The sequence below is a fragment of the Prinia subflava genome, chromosome 5, assembly GCF_021018805.1.
Source record: "Prinia subflava isolate CZ2003 ecotype Zambia chromosome 5, Cam_Psub_1.2, whole genome shotgun sequence".
Lineage (NCBI taxonomy): Eukaryota > Metazoa > Chordata > Aves > Passeriformes > Cisticolidae > Prinia > Prinia subflava.
This window is the reverse complement of record NC_086251.1, coordinates 21,435,210-21,455,991: the sequence shown is the minus strand read 5'-3', so window position 1 is coordinate 21,455,991 and position 20,782 is coordinate 21,435,210. Positions and strand designations below refer to the sequence as shown.

The following is a 20,782-nucleotide window of genomic DNA, read 5'->3' as shown; positions in this document are numbered from 1 at the left end:
AAAATATTAATAGACTATTAGATAATAACATTTGTAATACTATAGTAAGAATTATTCTGCATGTCTTTCACATGTCTTTACAAATATTGGAAACACGGCATATGCAAACTTTAATTATATCCTCACTGCTCCACCGAGAGTTAACATTTTTCACCCTGATGAAATGGAAAGTCATGTAGCAGGCTTATTTTTATAACATTTTTGAACTGTCTCCTAATCTTGGAAAAAAAAACTCAGGATAACCAGAACACAGTCTTTTTTCTGTATTTATATTTAATTTGCAATAATACCTCAGGCATTTTAAACATTTACTTATGTAACCATATAAAACACTGAGATAAGTTTATAACAAGATCAAAATAACTATGAATTCATGAAGTCTAAAATTTAGGAAGCATTTCATAACAGATGAGAATAAATTCTAAAATCTAGCTTTTTATCCTTTATCTATATGGCCTCCACTAACAAACTGCTACTTGCAGGTGTAATTGAGTTTTATAATAGGAATATAGTAGGAATTAATTTTGACATGGGGTTCATATGATAGCTTTACACTTTGTTGTTGCTTTTGTTGTTGGAGGGATACATGTGATATTATAGTTGTGAATATTTTTCTCAATTTCCTGTAATTTAGGAAACAATCATTCAAAGATTCATCATTGCTGATGTCTGCTCTTAGTCAAAAGTATCTGTTTTCAAAATTCTGACCCTGGTTAATCTTCAAAAGCCCATAGGGATTGAGAGACGTTAGAGATACTGTAGCCTGAACCTTGATCTTTTGCATTTCTTTCTTCTAATAGCTCTACATTAAATACAAAGGAATTTTCAAAATGGAAAAATACTGTTTAAGAGATGATGGATATTAAAAAAAGAGAGAACATGAAGAAACACCGTGCAATTGGTAGTTTAATTTCTAAGTCTCTCTGGTCTGTTTTTATTATTCTCTGTATTTAAATATTAATAGAGTCAGTGCTACTTAACCAAAGTCACTCCTATCGTCTCACCAGCCTACATGGAATCAAGGCAGAATGAACTTCAGCTCTCTAAGTGAGCAGGAGTTAACAATGCAGCATGACACAGAAATGATTGAATTTGCCAGCAGTGTTTGTGCAATGCTTGCTAATTTACAAGGGCATTTTCAAGTGATTCAGTGGCTTGAATTCCTTGGGGGCAGTTCTCTTAGGCACTGAAACTGAATCAACATTTAAATGGTTTTACTTTTGGAGTAGCTTAGAAAAATCATAAATAAATAGATTTTTTTTTATAATGAATACAGTAACTGCAAATCATGCAAGGATCATTTGCTTTTCGAAAGGAAAGAAAACTGTTCGCATTTGGCTGAGCATTTTGCACTGTATTTGTTAAAACTGTGAAGAAATGTAAAGCGCAGGTTGCTGGAATAGGACGAGTCCAAGTACTCACTGATCTGGATGAATCAATGCCCCGTTTAGTAAATAATGAATCTGCTGTAGAGGAAATAAACCGAGCTGTAAGTCAGAGACCTGAGTTCTCCCTGCTTTGCCGCTGATGTGCCTGTGCCAAGGCCTCCCGCCTTTCCCTGCTTGAGGTCCGCTTTGGCTAGAAACAGGAGAGGCAATGACCCCTTTCTAAAGAACACCCAAGTAAATAATTTTGAAGTCACAATGTGTTATTTTCCAGCCCTTAAGTGTTCCCTCCAACCTCCAGGAACTCCTATTGTTATTTTCCTTCGTAACATCCCCAATATGTTTTGAAATATGACTATTAATGTTCTGCTGCAGTGCCCACATTTCAGAAGCAGAGCGTAAGGAGGATTGCCTTGCTCCTGTAAATGTACTTTTTCCGTGTACTTGCAGGCTGCTAGACATTTGCACGGTTGGTGCAATAAATACCTGTGCTCACCTGAATGCTGTAAAGTCTAATAAAGCCAGAATTTGAGGGCTAGATGTCTCCTTTCATAACAGGAAGAAAGGTGACATTTTGGCAAAGACATAGAGTGCGAGCACAAAACAAATCTCCTGCTCTTGCCTTTTTGGTATCCTGTATGATATTGGAAGTCTAGAAAAAGTCAAATCAAACGTCTTTTTAATTAGACAATGACTTTGGTAAGTTGTTAGCTTCAATGAAACTTCTCAGACTTCATCTTTGCTAGTTGCCACCCATGGGTCTATATTAACTCTTAAAAAAAACCCTTTCTCACTCGATTTAAGATGATATTATAAATAGCATATTTATGGAATACTTGATGATTAAATGTTTTTTCTCTTACAAAATCTCTGGAAGGAAAGTTATAAAATTCAATTCTAAATCAATTCTATCTCCAGGGAGATAGAAACCCCAAAATGGCAATCCTTTGTAATCAAGATGAGAAAAATTTATTTTTCTCATTGGCTTTTTTTTATGAACTCTTGAGGTTTTAAATATTGCAAAAGAGGTTCCTGGAACAAGTCAAGTTGCTGATTGCCTACAGAAGCACACTAGAGAATTCAGAAAAACAGATATGTTTCCTCTGTCTCATATATAGCAAAACATTAGAAAGTTAAACCATTGTTCTTCCTAAGAAGTAGTTCAGGTTCTAGGAACCTCTAGGTTCCTGAGGACTGTTGTTTGACTCTTAATGTTGGTGTTACAGCCTATTTTACATGCTCTTCCAATTCCTTGAATTCTCCTCGACTGCTGTTATTCTCACAGGGTCCTTTGGCTGAAATCTGCATCAGGCCCTTCAGCTTCTGCCAGTCTAAATACTTTAAAGCTTTACAGATTTACCGAATGAAGCTCCTTCCCCAAATCTGTGTCCTTGACACCATGTAGTAGTGAAATTTCTAGTTGTATAAACTTTTGAAGCAGTAGGCAACCTCTGTCTCTGAACTTCTTTTTGTTAGGCTATTATCTAGAGAACAGCTGCAAGATTTTCATTTTTTGAAGCTTTTTTGCACATACTTATTAAGATATGGATTTGGGTTTTGGGTAATTGGGTTGGGGTTTTTTTGGTTGCTTTTTTTTTGCATTTAGATAAAACCAGTTGGTTCATCTCCTTGTACAAATAACTCAAAAGTAAAACTAAAGAACTGAAAGGGCTGCTGGGAACTGAGTAGCATTGATGATTAATGGCCCGCTTCCTCTGAAAACTGCAAGTCAGATTTGAACTGTGATAACAAAACTGGAAATTCATATTTTAGTTCATATACATATTCAAGCTTATGTTACTATATGTGCATGCTTTCTTCCTGACATGCACATGAACTTTCCATCAAAATTTTTTGTTGATGGCTAAAATGATTTCAGTTTAAAGTGTTATGTTGTAATTTCTGTTGCTGTAACAGCCTTTGGAGCTTATGAAATGACACTGGGTTTGACAGGAAACTTAGGTACAGGGGCTAGATATAACCACAATGGTTAAGATTCACATAATCAAAGTATGTCAGTCAAGTTCGGGGGGCTAGTAATAAACATACTGAACTAATCTTGGAAGGTGGTTTAAAACCAGCTGATGCTTCCCAGGAACAATTACAATGTTTGCAAATATAATTAAAGGTAGAGCTCCTGAAGTCTGGTTTGGCTGCAAAATCTGTGTAAAAACATAGGCTTTTAATTTTCCTTTTTTCTTCTACCCTTACCTCCTATTCTCTTCACACTGAAGTGAATTTCAGTAGATCTTTATTTTGGAACCTACTTTTATTTATTTATGATTTATAAAACCATATTATCTAATTCTGGTTTTGGCTTTAGAGGCGCAGTGTGAGAACTATTGTACTTGGACTTAGGGAAACACTTCTGTATGAATTATAACTGGAGATCCCTACCCAGGCAAATGGCTGCAAATGTCCTCTTTGGCAGAAGATATTTCTCTGTGTTGGAGGTTATTGCTATGTGTCTTTCACAGTAGTGAGAGGTTTGAAAATACTCAAACAATTAGGGGATATGTGGCAGCAGTGTGTGATCATAATTAGTGGCTAATTTCTTCCATTTTGAAGATGCCACTCTATAAAATAATAGGGAAACTGTGCTGGCTCCAGGGCAATCTATATTGCAGCAGTGTACGACTGTTCACTAACCAGGAGTGACACCAGGCAGAGCCATGCTTTATAAGTTTTATCCACATCATTAAACAACTGGAGTTTTGCCCACAAGTTCAAGCAGAAGACTGATGCTGGAGAGCTTGGGTCATAGATGTGCTCTTGATTTTTTCATGGGATTAAACAAATAATCTTGCCTCTGTCCTCACTGTTAAGGTCACTTTTGGGGTAAGATTCTTTCAGCATTACCACCATGATTTGCACTTCCAGATGTTACTGCAATAAATGCAATACCTATGATCAAAAATGTCATACCTTTGCATAAGAAACATGGGTGTAAAGTATACATTAGCCTTGATTGAATAGATTAGCCTTCAGTCAGTAAGACCTACTCATTATTCCAATAGATCTAAGCATATATTTCATCTATCTCCAACCCATGTTATCAGTCTAGACTGTTTAATATTTCCTCAATGGATACAGTTGCTGTTTTTTCTTATAGTAGGAAAAAGTGTGGAAAGTAGTTTCCCTGATCTCCTTTTCTTTTCAGATGAGTCATTGCCATTAGCAGATTTATAGGGATTAGTCAGCTATTTGTTTTTACTTTCAGAATGGGGATAGGCCTTAATGAAAAAGAAAACACTGCTGGCTTTAGAGTTAAGGAAGAGCACAAGGCAGTTTATGTAAATCTCATTGCAGCTCATTACTTTTAAACAATAGAAACAAGGGGGGTTATTGAGCACTAGGACATAGCAGATCTATATGCCTGGCTTTGGCTGTGGAACCATGAGGCAGACCATTGACTTAGGTCATTCAGCCCGGATTTTACGCTAGCCTCAGATGTGCTGAGTCAAGACTGTAGGAGCTGAGCAAGCTTGGCAGGAGCAGCCACGTGAAGCAGAGCTTATTGCTTAGACTCAGGCACTTCCAAACCACAGTCTTACATATCCAGAGCAACGTGAGGTACAGAGCCAATTCTCTCTGCTAGGCTCCTTGGAAGACCTTAGCTTTAATGTAATTAAGCAGCATAGTGAGCTCCGTTCGCCTTGATGGTGCGAGTCTCACGCGCCTTGCTGACAGTTTCACTGTCTTGCTGCATTATGCCTCTACTTTGATTAGGCCCAGATACATTTAATTAGCAGGTTGTTTGATCAATTAGATAATGAACCCTAAAGTCACCTTCTTGCTTAGATGTGCTTTGAACAACAATTTTAATCTTAGTGGCAGATCCTCGAGATAGAAAAGAGGAGAAACCAGTGTAATTAAGATGTGAGTGCACAAAAATGTCTGTATGACTCTGGAGCATGAAACTAAAAATACATTGAACTCTAACACATGGAAGATATTGAATTCAATGAGTGTAAACTCCAAGGTTTTCAATTGAGTTATCGTTTTATTATGTCTATGGTGAATAGGAGAAAGATATTTGAAAGTGTCCTTGCACCCAATTCATTGCTTTCTCTAACACCAGAGTTAGGCTAATACTGAGTCAAAATTTAATGAAATTTAGTGCTTATGCAGCACTCTAATAAAATGCTCCTGAGTTTGTAATGAATAGTAATAGGTAAAAACCAAAAATGAGAAAAAACCCCAACCTGACTGAAACCAAAAACCCCATGCCTATTTACTAGAAACCACTTAGAAGCAAAATTCTCACACAGTGGGATGCAAAGAGATGGAAGTTCGCCTTCGCACAATCAGAAATTGCCTCAACTGTGTTGAATATGTGGAATTTGGAATAAGGATGGATCAAGGTTTACCTTGGCTTGTGAGATTATGAGCAGGCCCCATTATGCCATGCAATAATAATAAATGCTAGGAGGAAAAAAGTGAGTTATTTTCAGGGATTGGCTTCTCTCTGTATCTCTAGGTTTTGCTTTGCTTCTGTATTTGTGCTTTGCAATTTCAGCTTCTTCATCTGGAAGATGTTCTACTATATTGAATCTTGGGGTATTAGTAAAGAATTAGTATTTACTGCAAGACAAGTTGCAGTGGCAATTAACATGTCAATTTTTTAATAGCTACAGTAACTATATCAAGGATTCAAAAACTGATCAAATTCCACTTCTGCACCAATATTTTGGCCAAATACATAATCAATGTACAAAGCACTTTTTTTTTCTTTTTTTTTCATCTGTTCAAAGTGATTTAGGAGGTTGAAACAATCTAGAAGGTGTGGGAATGACAAACAAAAATTTGTATGTGTACATAAAAATGTGTGCATGTGTTGGAATATATGTGTCTATAGCATTCTTGTGTCAAATATTTCTGGTTATTGTGTTTTCCTGTCATAAATGTTAACTTTGAAGCCCACTTAGTAGGGAAAGGAACTTATTGTTTTCTATTCAACTAATTTCACTGTGTAGCATTGACAGTATGTAAACTTTTCAAAATCAGGAAAATTAAGTATTTCTGTCTGCATTCCTGGTGAATGGTGAGGAATCCTGCTATTACTTAGGTATTTTCTTTGTACTGTGGTAGAGCACAGTGTATTGTCTAGTAGAGTTCCATTGGAAATACTTGGTAGAACTTTTCTTTCAGGTCTCTAGCCCATCTTTAGAATTGTTTATTGTTTTGCTCTCTTATTGGAAAACACCTCCACAACAAAATTTACACATTGGTTCCTACTTTTTTTTAAATATTGGACTTAAGGAAATTATAAATGTAGCTAGCTGGTTACAGTCCACTCCAAATGCAGATATCAATCCAATAAGAACAGGGTTAATTATGTTCTCTTGGCTCCAACTGCCATCAATGCTTAGTATTTAAGAGATTTTTTTTCTTGAACATTGCTCACACTTATTGGGATGTGTTTTGCATTTTCTTTTTTGTTCTTTAGTCTCACACTTGTCTTCATCTTTAAGTCCCAAATTCTTTCAGAAAAGCAAAATGGTAAACGTCCCAATGTCAAAAAAAAGTCTGTTTTGTGTTTTTTCTTTCCATTTTCTTCTCATATCAGTGTCCTAGCCCCTTTTTGATTTCTGTAAGAAGTCTCTCACTTAGCTCTCTGGGGTATGGGGCACTCCTCCTGGCTTTTGAGTTAGCAGGGAACTTCTGAGGAGGCCTCTGCCCCTTCCTCCAAGTCCTTGATGAATTAGTTAAACAAGACTAAACTAATAAACTAAGTGTTGAACCCTGGGGGACACCACCAGTGGCAGGGCCCCAACCAGATCTGCTGTTCAGTCAGTTCTCAACCCACCTCACCATCTATTCATTCAGCTCACACTTTCTGAGCTGACCTATGACAATATTACAGGAGACACTGTAACAAGCCTAGTGGAAATAATAAATTTAAAGAGGGAATGGCAAAGCTTTTGTTTTCTATTCTTTCCTTAATAATATCTGAGGTTAATATGCTTTTTTGACTGCTATAAAATTGCTTTTGTAACAAAAGGTAACCACTGTTACATCACAATCCTCCTCTGCACACCTGTTTCCCTGCATTACAGAATGCATTTATCTGAATTGTCCTTGCCATCCTCTGACCAACCCGTTCTTCCTATGTGTGCCTATCCTTTTCTGCAGTAAAACTATATGGATGATGAAAGTCATTACCTCAAAAATAAATAATAAGAGAAAAAAGTGAATTGCAGAATAAACTTCACAAATTCCATGTATGCTAGGAAGTCTTAAGATACTGTTTCAGGCAAACTAAAGCAAGAAAAAAACCTAAAACATTAAGATTCTTGAGCTACTCTGGAAACCTGCATTCCTTCCTACATAAGATTAGGTGCAAAGATGGGCAAAAAGAATTTTGGAGAATCAGCTTAAGCCAGACTTATAGAACTTCAAAAGAAAAAGCTCCAGGACTACCAGGTCCCTTACTCCGCAGCAGACAGAGATGGTCTTAGATAATATCTCTAAATAGGGCTGATATGCTTTCTGGACTTCCCACTCCACTGGAAGCTCTGACAAATTTGTTTTATTGCCAAGGATTTTGTGAAAAAAGTCTTGTAAAATTCCTGACCAGTCCTATTATTCAGCCCACTAAGCATAAAATCAAATCTAGGAGGTGACCATTAACTCTCAGGGAAGTCGGGCTTTATTTTATTAAAACCAGAAAAAAACAGTGCATATTTACACATGGACTGTAGCAAATTCTGCAGCAAATTCCAATATATATGTGTGGCCAGAAGTCATTTTAAAGAGCAGAAAGTATTGTGTCTGACAGCAGGATGGTAAAATAATTTGACACTTAAAAATAATACCTCATTATAAATCGTAAGGATTGTCAATAGCTGCACAATGACTCACCAAAGCAGGCAACTCATTATCATGACCTAAATAGAAAAGAAGTAGGAATGGCTCTGTTAAAAAGAAAAGATTAAGGCATCCTGAGAAAGAAAAACACCAGCAGCTGGATTTGAGGTGGTCTATATAGAAACATTCATATTCTTAAATATTAAGCTAATTTGTTACTTTTCATGCAATAATGAAGCCTAACAACAGGACATACATGAGTTTTGAACTCTGCCTTGTGTATAGAGAACCCTGGGAAACATGCCTACTCACACAGTGTCACTAATAATAGCATAAATTATTAAAGCAGACAGAATTTTTATAGCTAATGCGTGTGCGCTTTGCACTCTGCACCTTCTCCAGCATGGACAGTGAATAAACACCAATAAGGTTTTGTTTCTGCAGTTCATGAGCCAACATAATGCTGTTATTTCTGATCATAGCTCTGCAGGAAAATGTTAAAATATAAAGAAAAAAAGGTGAAAAAAGGCAAATAACCCCTTGGGTTTAAATTAAATTTTCTGTTGACGGTACATTCCTGTAATAGTTGTTTCTTTAATGGAAAATATAAATAACTAAAGAACACACATTTAAATATGTGTCAAATGGCTTTGATAATCTCATCATTGGGATTGACATTGCTGTTCAAGATCTTTCTAATAAACAAAGGTTAATTTTTGCATGTAGGAAAAACCTATATTTTAGACAGATCTTAAGCTTTAGAGGGATCTGTGAAAACAAGTAATTAAAAAAATGCTTTGAGCTGAAAAGACAGGGAGCTAGAAAATATAAAAAATAGTTTTGACAATAATTTCTGTACCTTGCTACATTTTTTGAATGCTTAAATCATATTTGTAGCCACCATCAATAAAACAACTTTAAAATACATTTTGAGCATGCTATGTTCAGGCACTTGAGTTTGCTTTCTAAGAGTCAACTTTAGAACAATTAATGGCATAGTATTTGGGAACTGGGCAATGATTCTAATGAAGCCAAGCTGGCTAGGGTAAGTGTAAATGGGTAGAAATGCTAGGTAAGTTGGAAAATATAGACAGACTGACAGCTGTGGTCCAAAGATATTTGTAACAATTTTCTGCCTTTCTTGCATATCATATTTTGCTGAATATTTCTAATCCTTTTTAAAGGATATTGCTGATGCAAATGGAGCTGCAATGCGTTCACTCATGTTTTATCCTTATGCATATACATACTTAATTTTAAGCGTGGTGCAGAAGGAAATGCCATATATTTATTTTTGAACTGTGGTCACGGGAGTTTTAATTGCTTCTTTATGTGAAAAGCTTTTCATCAACAACTTTGGAACATGCCTTGTCCTCTAATTACTCTTTCTGCAAAAATTGTCCATGCTCAGAGTTTCTCTGACTGCCTTTTTCCTCATGACTCTCTGCCCACTTTTAGAGTATGAATAGCTATCAGTACGTGATTTTTCTTTCATATCCTGCCAAGGGAGGTCTCTACTGTGCACAGCAATGTGTTGGTGATTTAAAAGAATCCTTCTCTGCAGGAAGCAATAACACTAGAAATGATTTAAACAAAACCTAAAATGTCACCTTAGACTAATGAAATTCCTTCATCAAGCAACACAGAGTTGACACTTCTGTGAGATCCTTTAAAACTCAGATTAAGAAGAGAAAATTAAACTTGAAATGACAGGAAACAAAACCAGCTCTGTTTCCCCTGGAAATAGTTGAGAACAGTATGTTGATTATTCTCGGGCAAGCTGATTTCACAGGCAGTGACCCTAACTCAGCATAAAGAACAGCTAACAACATGGCTTTAGATGGCTGGCAATGTTATCTGTTGTTCATCATTTAAAAAATGAAATAGCCGTCTGTCTTGGAGCTGGCCCATCTGTAGCTTCACTCATACATTCCCTCATATGCAGGGAAACAGTTGAGGAGCTGCCTTACTGGCTCAACCTAGAGATTATTTTCTTCCATTTTTCCCATCCCTGAGAGTGGGCTGTACAAGTGCTCTAGTGGAAAATATAGAATTCCTTGACAGATGGCAGTTACAAAATAACCTGTGTGTAACGGAGTTTTCTTTTAAATTCATCTCAATAAATACATCAATGCATGCTCTGAATTGCAGGGCTTTGTAGCTCTTTTATTCAGTTCAGTAAAGTTGTGGGTTTAAACCTCTTGAGATATTTGCAATACCAACAAACACCCATGACCCCCACATTTAAATCTAGACAAGCTTCAACCCTGGTGATACCTCTTGGTGAATAGCAGAGACCAGCTGCTTTTTTGGGGAGGGCATCAGTGCTTATAGAGGTTCCTTGGTTTTAGTGGAGCGCAGCACTGGGGAACTGCTTCTGTGAGCTGCAGCTTTCCTGAATAAGAACTTTTACATGTCCTATAGGGACACTCTGGTATCACTTCACAGCACATTTGGCTGCACAAGACTGAAAAAAAGAAAAAGGCATTCATAACATTTAGGCTGAATCCTGAGGTTGGAATCTTCAGCTTCTTTAGGATCAATTAGAAATGGGAACTTAACTCAGATAGTCGCTGCACACACCACCATTTCCCTCTCAGCTGCTCAGCTGCGTGTGAGAGTTTAGATGTAATTTTGCCTCGGGCACAGAGCCAGTCCCTGCAACACTGAAAGAAGTGATAGTTCAGGGCTGCTCTTTTACGTCTTTTCATCGCTGCTGAGTGTTGTTTTACTTTCCTCATTTCAGAAAGAACCCATCATCCAGCGTGTGGGCTGTCAGCAGCTCCCTCGCACTCTCATTTTCCGCTGCGGTACAGCCCGATGGGGACCGCTGGCCATCCGCGATGTTTGCACCCCCTGCCTGCTCTGCCCCCGGCCTGCAGCCTCCTCTGCCTGCAGTGTGTGCCCGTAAATCCCCTGCGGACACGGCACTGCACGCAGGGGGACGGCAGCCGCAGTTATCTAGAGCGATGTCTGCCTCCTGCAGGGAGAGGTTTCACCCTGCTGGATCGGGTCACACGAGCATGACATCCAGCGTCTTGCTTTCAGCAATGACCAGCACCTGATGTTTCAAATGAAGCTGAAAGCACCTAACAATGTAAGTGGAGAACTGTATGTGGCAGAAGGGAAGAGTTTATTTTACTGGCTCTGGGTGCCTATGGAATTGAAAACCCAGCTAATTCCATAATAAACCATAAATCCATAACTCCCTTCTGTGTCTGGAGCTGGACTTAGGAATACTTTAGCAATAATGACAAGCTGTCTTTAATTGGTCTGGGGAAAAATCCTAGTGAGAGCCAGAGATGACATCTGCAGCACAGACTTGGTGAAAAATGCATTTTCTATCTACCTGAATTTACAGGCAAGGTGGAATGTTCCTGGCCAAACCACCAAAACCATTGACTGATACGCTGCTAAACCTAGCACACCGTGCTGTTAACACTGGTTCATTATATTTTATTGCTGCTTGCAGGGCTGCTGGTATGGAACACTGTGTTCAGATAAAGCTCCTCTGAAGCACCAGTGTGAAACAGGGGAAGCCTGATAACTGTACAAATTACGATACCTTTAATGGGTTATAAAAGCACATCCAGAGCTGTTTTTAAAATCTGATAGTGATTTCCCTGGTCTAGTGATCAGATAATTTTTAAAACCTGTGATCTTTGCTGAATTTATTGGCTGTGATAATTTTGATTGAATTGTTTATGGTCTCATTGATAATAAGACTAAAATGTTCTGTTTAATGTAATTTGGTTTTCAAGGAAGGACTAAAACAATGAGTGACAAATTTTTAGATGAAATATTTGATAATGCAGAGTTTTAGGAGTTCATCTTAGTGTGTGATGAATCCCAGCCTGCAATGAGCTGTACATCTCTGTTATGCTGCTGGATGTGTTTTCAAATGAAACACCTAATTCAGCACCTATAGTAATTTATAAGGATATAAGGGTACGAATTGCGCCATAAGAATTGTTTTTTTAAGAGAAACAGGTTTTTAACAAAGGAAGATTTCCCATGTGAATCCATCTTAGATAATTTGGGATGAATTTTAGACAGACTATACAGATCTGTTTCTGTGTTGATAGACTTGTTTCTCTGTGCTGTTAAGTCCAAAGGATAAACTATAACTGAAAATTTAATGTAATTTAAACACTGAGCTATCAACTTTTTTTTTTTCTAAAGTGAGGTTTTTAGTCACTTAAGAACATATATTTGCCAATTCAACAAGCAACATTTGAAGGAGATTTTGAGTTATTCTGGGGACTGGAATGTAAGTTTCTCATGTTTGTGTCTGGCCCAACACAGACACCACTAATTAAGGGAATGCTCTTTTGGTTCACTGTGCAGAGATTAGCTTCATTTCAGTGAAGGCAAAATCTTGGGTCCTGATTTAAAAATAGGTATTGCAGACATTCCACAGAGGAAAGCTCTTTGAAATGTCTCCTCGGGTACATGCAGTTCCCCGCATTTGTGCTTAGTAGTAGAGCATAATTAGATTTCAAATTAATGGGTCACGTGACCATCCTCAAACAAGGCTAGGCTAGGGTGAGTCAGTAGGAAGCAAGTTAATTCCCTCTTTTGAGACCTTAATTCCTGTCCCTATCTCTTTTTAAGTATGTGTCTCCATGAAATATATATGTTTTGGTATGTTTACACAGTCACCTCTCAACTACCAACAGAATAGACAGTCAGCTGGGCTAACATCCTTGGCAGGATGAAACAGCACTTGTAAATGTCATGATTTGTCTGGAACCCCACTCTGCAAACAAGTATCTGAGGAACTGGTCTCAGCAGCTTAAAGGCATGATTATTCTACGAAATAGAAAATGGTAACGAAGACACTCATCTTCCCATTTCATTACCTCTCCCCAGAAGCAATTCAGTTTCATTTGCATGGCACAATATTCAGGTTGTTGAATCCTAGTCTCTCAGGACAGTCTCAAAGGACTGGTAGCGGTTTCAGATCCTCTGCATAAACATCCACTGCATACTATAATTCTGCACTTTCTCCGCTCCATCATTTTTTCTTATTTCTGTCTGGAGTGCACACACTAGTAAGAGGGGTGGCTGACCCTAAATTTGGGATAGAGGACGTCACAACATGGCTCCCTTTATAGCTTAGAAGTAGATGATCTATATGTTACTCAACTGAACCCAACAGAAGAAGGCTTTTAAAACTCTAAGAAAATTACTATGAACAATGCAAAAAGAAGCTGCAAAGAGTACCTCTGGCTCAGATCCTCAAAATTAGGTACGTACCTTACTCCTACTTCAGGAATTAAAGATTTGATTATCTTGAAGCATGCTAGCTTCAGTCTTTTAAATCTGCATGTATTTGTGCTTATCTCTAAATAACTCACAAGAAAATACATGTGAGTGAGAGAGGACCTGATGTAGCATTTAAAAGGCATGAAAAGAATAGAAATCTCCTAAAAATTGGACAGGACTGCATTTCTTTTCTTCTTAAAACAGATGGAGTGCAATGAACCTCTTGTGGTAAGAAAGTATTTTTCTAATTATTTTACTGGGGCCAGTATTTCTTCCCCAGAACCTAACTAAAATTATTTCTTTTGGATAGTGGTTGGAAGTTATCTTGTAGGATGAATAAAACTCTCTTGTAAAGTCTGTAGAAATTAAATTCTTTAGATTTTTATCCCAAGGCTCTGCAAAAAGTATTTCCAGGCTTTTGAATAGTTTATTATCATCAAAACCACTGTGTACATTTCATGGTATTGCATAACAGGCTATTGTCCAGTCAGTTTTCTTGGCAGTAGTTTCGGATGAGGGGAGGAGATTAAGTAAAAATTAAAAAATAAAATAAAAAGAAAGCGGCTTATTAAGAAGATATCTTTTGTAATTTCTTTTTCTCACAAGTCCTATTTTTTTGCTTTTTTTTTTTTTGCATTTTTTTGCATTTTTTTGCATTTTTTACCTATTTACCACTTAAGTTATATCGGTTGGTCAGAGGACTGACTGACCATAAATCAATTATTCTATTTCATTTTTAATTACAAAGAGTATTTTTCATGTTTAGTTTTCTGGTGTGCAACCTTTTCAGTTGGTTTTTCACACCACATGAGTCAGTGGCACTAATGAGCCAGATATGGTGGTAGTAATTAGCTGAAATGAGCTTCTTGATTTTTTCCCCCTCTGTGATTTCTTTTTATTTCTTTATTTTTAATCTGACCCTTTATTGAGAAAAACTCTATAACTCTATGATCTTGAGTCAGGAAGCTACTCCCTGAGATTCAAGATCAAATCAGCTTTAGCTCAGACTGAGTAATGACTCCAACAGCATTTTTTAGCAGCAGGGTGCAAATTTATAATCCTCAGTATTCCGACACAAAAGTTGTGCTGCATGTACTACAAGAATTACCCCATTAGCTGTGGCACAGGACATAGTTTGGTTCAACTAAGAGTTGCCACTAAAGGCAAATATTCCATCCATCACTCAGCTTTACTGTGAATGACCAAGGGGCAGGGTAAAAAATCCCTACACTGCTTACAAAAAACAAGTTTTAATTCTGTTTTTATGTAACAGGTGTAAGATTAACTTGTGAAGACTGATCTTTGAGTTGCATCAGGTATCTGGTACTACATGTAGGCAAGGAAGTGTAGGGAGAAAAATCCCTGAAAGAGTGACTTGTTTGGACAAATGTTACTTTCATTTCCAGCAGACCTTGAGTTCTGCCCTGTGAAGTGAGTATGAGTATTTTTTTTCCTATACCAACATTTTGAGTGATACTGTAAAGTATATTAATATTGCACTTTTAAATGCATTTTGGACAATAAACTGCAGGCCTTAAACTACAGAACAATTTTTGAAGTTCATTCTCTTAGCAAAGCCTTTTTGCATTTTCCAGATTTTGCAGCCAGCTGCTTTAAGTAAAAGAAAAATAGTAGCTCATAGTTGTGAGTGAGGAAAGAATCAGCACCAAAGATTAGGGGTACTTTTTTCTAATACAGTCCTGATAATTTTATACATTCTTTTCTAACTCAGCTGAAGTGCTGTGAGGCCCTCACTAAGATCAAACATTCAAAATAACGGAAAGCTCTAACCTTGTCCAATTTTTGACTCATATTTAAGATAAATCTGTAGCTTTAAACAGAAAGGTGATAGTTCTGCATATTGCACCAGAGAATGTGGTACTATTAAGGGGTATACATTTGCCTGAAGGGACAAGTGGGAAACAGCAATGTCATAGAAACATTCCAGCTTCTCTTCTGAAGTCCTCTTAGTCACTTCATCGGTCACTGGCACAGGAGTTATCCTTGGGTGAGGTGACTGGGTAAATAGGGCAGATAAAGTGATAAGTTTAGTTTCTGCAGTTCAAAATAGCTGATTATTTAGTACCAGTTGATTAAAGTATATCTAAGATTTAATATCATTGTCAAAACAACATTGTTTACACTAAAAAAGAAAGCCTGAACTCGGGACTTTTGATTCTGAATTTGTTTGTTCATTTTGGCATGGATTTGGCAAGCCATAATTGATCAGAAGATGAGTGAAAATGGAATTTAAATTTAAGTAGTCATAATCTAAGCCTTTTAATATCTTCATTCCAGAGGATTCTCATGCATATCACTGAACTCCTCATAAACATCATCCACATGTACTAGGAACCTCCCCTTGTTTATTCCTTGTGACAGAAATCCAATTGTCATTGTAAAGGACAGAGACACAAATTGTTGGAGAGGATCTTTATGACCCTGCTGTTGATTAAGTGGGAACATTTTTGAGAAATGCTGCATTAAATATAACTTCCATAAGAATATAGTGAACTACTTACCAGACAAATATTATAAAGCTAATCTTCATTCTTGCTCATTAGCAGTGAACAAAGACAGATCCTTTGTTGTTGTGCTTTACTTAAGTGTATGTGCTTTGGCCTCAGTTACCTGAACCAGCACTTGGATAAAAATGTTGGATCAGGAGTTTGAGAAACTCTTTAAATGGATGCAGTGAGACAGAGCCTGTGCCAGTGAAGCTGCACTGATTTATACAAGCTGTGGATCTGGCCTGTGAATTTTATTTTTGACAGTAACCACTATTACAGCACACTCAGGACTTTCTACAGACATTCTTCATGACACAGAGCACTGGCTCAGCATCCATAACTAATTTGGTGTTGAATGAAGTGATTGCTATGCACTGAATTGATATTGAAACTTCCCATTGAGAGAACACTCCAAAAATAGCAAAATTCAGCATGTGTTCAGAAAAAAAGGAACTTTTTTCTCAGGAGCATAAAAAGTCAGGTCATTTTAGTTGTAGTACAAAGTATAGATCTTTGAATTTTATTCATGCTTTTGATGATTGTGCCACTATATAATGGGCAGAGTGGCATGGCCAAGGACCATTGGATTCAAAATGGAATTGGTCATTATTCCTTGCAGTCTTCGAGGAAGGTGAAGCAAAGCCCAGTTCAAAATCCTTGAATCAACTGTCTGAAAACCAGAATTTCATGAGGACAGCAGTAGCTGTGTAGCAGCTTCCAGGTATACTGTCTGCTGGTTTTGCATTTTCTGTTCATATTGTTCAGCAATGACTAATAAAATTATTCCTCTCATTTCCTAGTATGTTCTTACTTTGCCTTTTAGTAAAAATTGGGAGATAAAGAATATCATCAAAGAGCAATTGAATATGGTCTAGTGAGTGCATTTCTCACTCTTAAGTATGGCTTGTTAAATTTCATTTTAAGAAATGAAGCTGTACTTAGTATAAATGTGAGGGATCCTGGTGAGAAGAAAAGTACCTCAAACCATTAAAAGAAAAAAATCTTTCCTTTTTGCTCCTATATAATTTTGAACTTAGTAATTTGTACTACACTTCAGAAAAAAAAAATTGCTGACAACTTGGACACCAGACTGCAGGTAAATTTTAAAAGAAGGATTTAATATTCCTTGAGAAGGAGAAATGAATTCTGTCAGTTCTTAGAAGACCCTTAATTAAATTGAAAGGTGCTTTACTATGCTAGTTTTATACATTAAGGAGAAACTATTTAACTGTTTTGCAGACTTCAGTATACTGAAGTCTTGCTGGGCTGCTTTGTGGAGCTGCAAAATCATTTCCTCTTTAAACAGCTGTAAAGTATTATGAAAAGATTTTAATATAGCTTTGCTCTCTTCTTGTGGTTGCCTATAGAGTGAACCTTAAATCCTGGTATTTGCCACTGAACATTAATTTGTTACCTGTTTTAAGTAAGAAATGTTGCCCAGGGCAGTCTGGACAGCAGATGCTGAATTTTAATTGGTCCCACCAAAATATGGTTACTCTCTGAGGAAGAGGTAAGATAATTCATGGCTGTTTCCCAAGTAATCTCTCACACACTGTCTCACCCAGGACAAATGCCAGGGAAAAGATGCTGTCTGGCACATGCTTCTGCAAATACTGATAGAAAGATTATCAGCGTGCTTAGCTTTATGTTAACTACAGAATGCAGGGCACCAGTCTCTTCCCAGCGAGTACCTAGCTTTGTGTCTCTCCTAAAAAGGATCCACTGCACCTGCTGAACAAAATGGAAAGTTGCAAGGAGGTATTTTGTCAAATTCTAGTGGTGTTCTGACAGAAATAACTGTTCTTTAACATGATAGGGGTGAATGAGAAATCCACTCCACTTGAAGTGGAATCATTTTCCAAATATGTATTTTCCAGAACACTAAGGAAGTTTACCCTAATTGCTTTATGTCAATTTTGAGCATAGATATATACCCCACATTTCTAAAGTTTGCCTTTGATTTCAGTTGAAGACAGCAGCCTTCAGTATTTCTTGATATAACATGGTAAACTATGAAAAACCTGCTGGGAGTCTCTCCAGAAATACTTAGGTTTCGGTGGGAAATAAAGTAACTGTGATAGATTAGATAGATAGATAGATAGATAGATAGATAGATAGATAGATAGATAGATAGATAGATAGATAGATAAAGAAATAGTAGATGTTGTTTTTCAGTGAAGGATTTAAAACTCACAGGGAAACACCTAGATAAAAATCAATATATAACTCAAAGCTATTGCCATTTATTCGTCAATGTAAAACCTCTTAAATTCCGTGTACATCAGCCAACATTGTAAAAAAGGAGATAAGAACATGTCTTTCCTTGATGTGGATTATGTCTGCTGTTCTTATTTCATAATTTTGATTGCAACCCTATAATTTATCGCACTAAGGAAGAAAAAAGAGAAAAAGAAAGGAAACAACTCATTATTCACAAAAAGGAAAGTTTATTTCTGGCAAACTAAAATTAGGTCCACTCTTAAGGTATGATTACTGCTCATTCAGCAATCAGAATTCTTTATTACATAGTTAAAATAAAACTGTTGGTTTTGTCTAATTTGTCTAACAGTTCTAAGCCTATTTTATAAAAGCTCCATTTTCGTAGCAGTTGGCTGTCTGAACCTCTTGTTATTAATAAACCCATGAAATTATAGAATGATTCGGGTTGAATGGAACCTTAAAGATCATCCAGTCCAACCCCCTCTGCTGAGGGCAGAGACATCTTTGACTAGACCAGGTTACTCAAGCCCCATCCAGCCTGGCCTCTAACAGCTGCAGGGATGGGGCATCCACAGCTTCTCTGAGCAACCTGTTCCAGTGCCTCACAGTAAAGAATTTCTTCTGAATATCTGATCTACATCTGCTTTCTTTCATTTTATAACCATTTTCTCACGTTCTATTACTGCATACCCTTGTAAAAAGTCCCTCTCCACATTTCTTGTATGCCCCATTTAGGTATTGGAAGGCTGCTCTAAGGTCTTCTAAGAAAGCTTATTTTTCAAGAATGGGTAAGTCTAGATTAGAGGGTACCAAGGATCATAAACTTCAACGGGAATAAAAATCATCTGGTTTCATTGACTTGAATGAAACAACTCCAGTTTATCCCATCTGGGATATTTGGACTAAGTTCAGACAATTTCTTAGAATTACAGAGAAAATTGTTGCTTTCACTCTACTGAAAAGGAAAAAAAAAAAAGTATAAGGAGCAGCCTCAGGAAAGTATTATGTATATCAGTTTCCTTTCCTTATATAATTTTTTTTTCCATCATCCCCTCCCAGCTAGTCATAGTTTAGATTTAGATCTGTGGCTGCAGAGTTAAAGGAAATTCTTAAATCTGTGCATGTTCCTTATCTCTGATACACAGCAGCTGTCCTGTCTTCCATGAAATCCTTCTAAGATTTAGATCCCAGTTCAGAAATAAGGTCTAGTAAAGGAAATCTCTGTGCTTCTATGTGAAGAATGTGAGACAGAACTCCCTGAAGTCTTTTCTGGTTCTAGTTGCTGTGATTACATTTTGTCTCCTTCTGAGCTTTCTTAAGTACTGAACATATGAACAGCAATATGAATAAAGAAATTAAGGTGCTTTTCTGAAGATGCTCTATCCCAACTTTTAAAACCATTCTTGCAGATCAAAGGCAGACAATGACAGACAATTACTTGGTAATGACTGCCATTAGGCATTCTTGCACAAATGGATACATCTAGAAACAGGCAAAGAACTGTATTTGCCTATAGGCAGATAGCAAAATCCACTCTACAGTTAATTGTGTAATCTTCCAGTCTAAAAAGTCCACTGTGTGATGCAGGTCTGCAAGGCATCGCAGTGTTGGGGATATACAGACTGTGTATCATTCGTATTTAAATGCAAATTAACACTAATATTTATCACTGCTTTTAGCAGCTCACAGCCACATGGAAGTGGTGTGAAAGACTCTGGTGAGAGTGCCTGATGAAACCAAAAGTCTTGAGATACCTCACAGGAGGACTGCATTATACATGTCCACTAGAAGCGCTTACATGGGTGCCTGCTAATGACACCTGGGAAATATTTCCTGTCCTTGTTCTCATGCATCTTTCTGGAGTAGGACGTAGACACAAGAATCAAAAAAAAGATTTTGAGCCAAAGAGGACTAGACACATTAACACTTTTCTGCTTCAACTGCATTTTTGATGTGCTCAGGCTAGAGCAACAGTTAAAATTCAAAAATTCAGAAAATATTTTCTTGATAGAAAAGAAGTAAGTGGCTTTTTAAAAATAGTGTTGAGGTATCTTTAGGTGTATCCGGTATGATAATTCTACTCATGTAGAAATGCATGAGTTTGAATGAAAGCTTCACTGGTTACGTTGTGTTCTATTATCTTTAACTCTTGATCAGATCATGTGTTGCCAATGGTAACTCTGTATCTTTCAATGAACAGAATGAAAAAAATAACCTAAATTCAGTACTTGCATCTTTATCAGTAAAGTTCTCCTTTTCTGGAAGCTATTTATTACCATAAGGTAGGACAGCTGCTTTAAATCAGCTGCATTAATATACTGACATTTTAAAATATATTACTTTTTTTATAGCTGACTTCTATATAGGAACTCTTTTTTTAACTGTCTCACTTACTATTCTTTCCTTCTATATTCTGTGACAGTTTTAATTAAATGAGAATTACATTTCCATCTCCCTGAAAACTATCCTAAAAGAATGTCATCAAAGCCTTTGTGCTTACATCAGCAATAATCTGCAAGTGGCACTATACAGCAAATTCTTATTGATATATGGCATAGAGTCCTGACTCCACTGAAACAAAATACAAAA

At 37.0% G+C, this 20,782-nt stretch overlaps 1 protein-coding gene across 8 annotated transcripts in view; it reads left to right on the top strand.

Annotated features, from left to right (window-relative positions):
- Positions 1-20,782, top strand: part of LRRC4C (leucine rich repeat containing 4C) — a 476,199-nt gene that overhangs the window by 440,105 nt on the left and 15,312 nt on the right. Inside the window, exon 7 of one of the 8 annotated variants that reach the window (XR_010080531.1) lies at positions 10,942-11,248. The exons of the other annotated variants lie outside the window; for them this stretch is intronic. The gene's annotated coding sequence lies outside the window, so the exon portion shown is untranslated. Of the gene's footprint in view, positions 1-10,941; positions 11,249-20,782 lie in introns of those variants that run through there. 8 annotated transcript variants of the gene reach the window in all.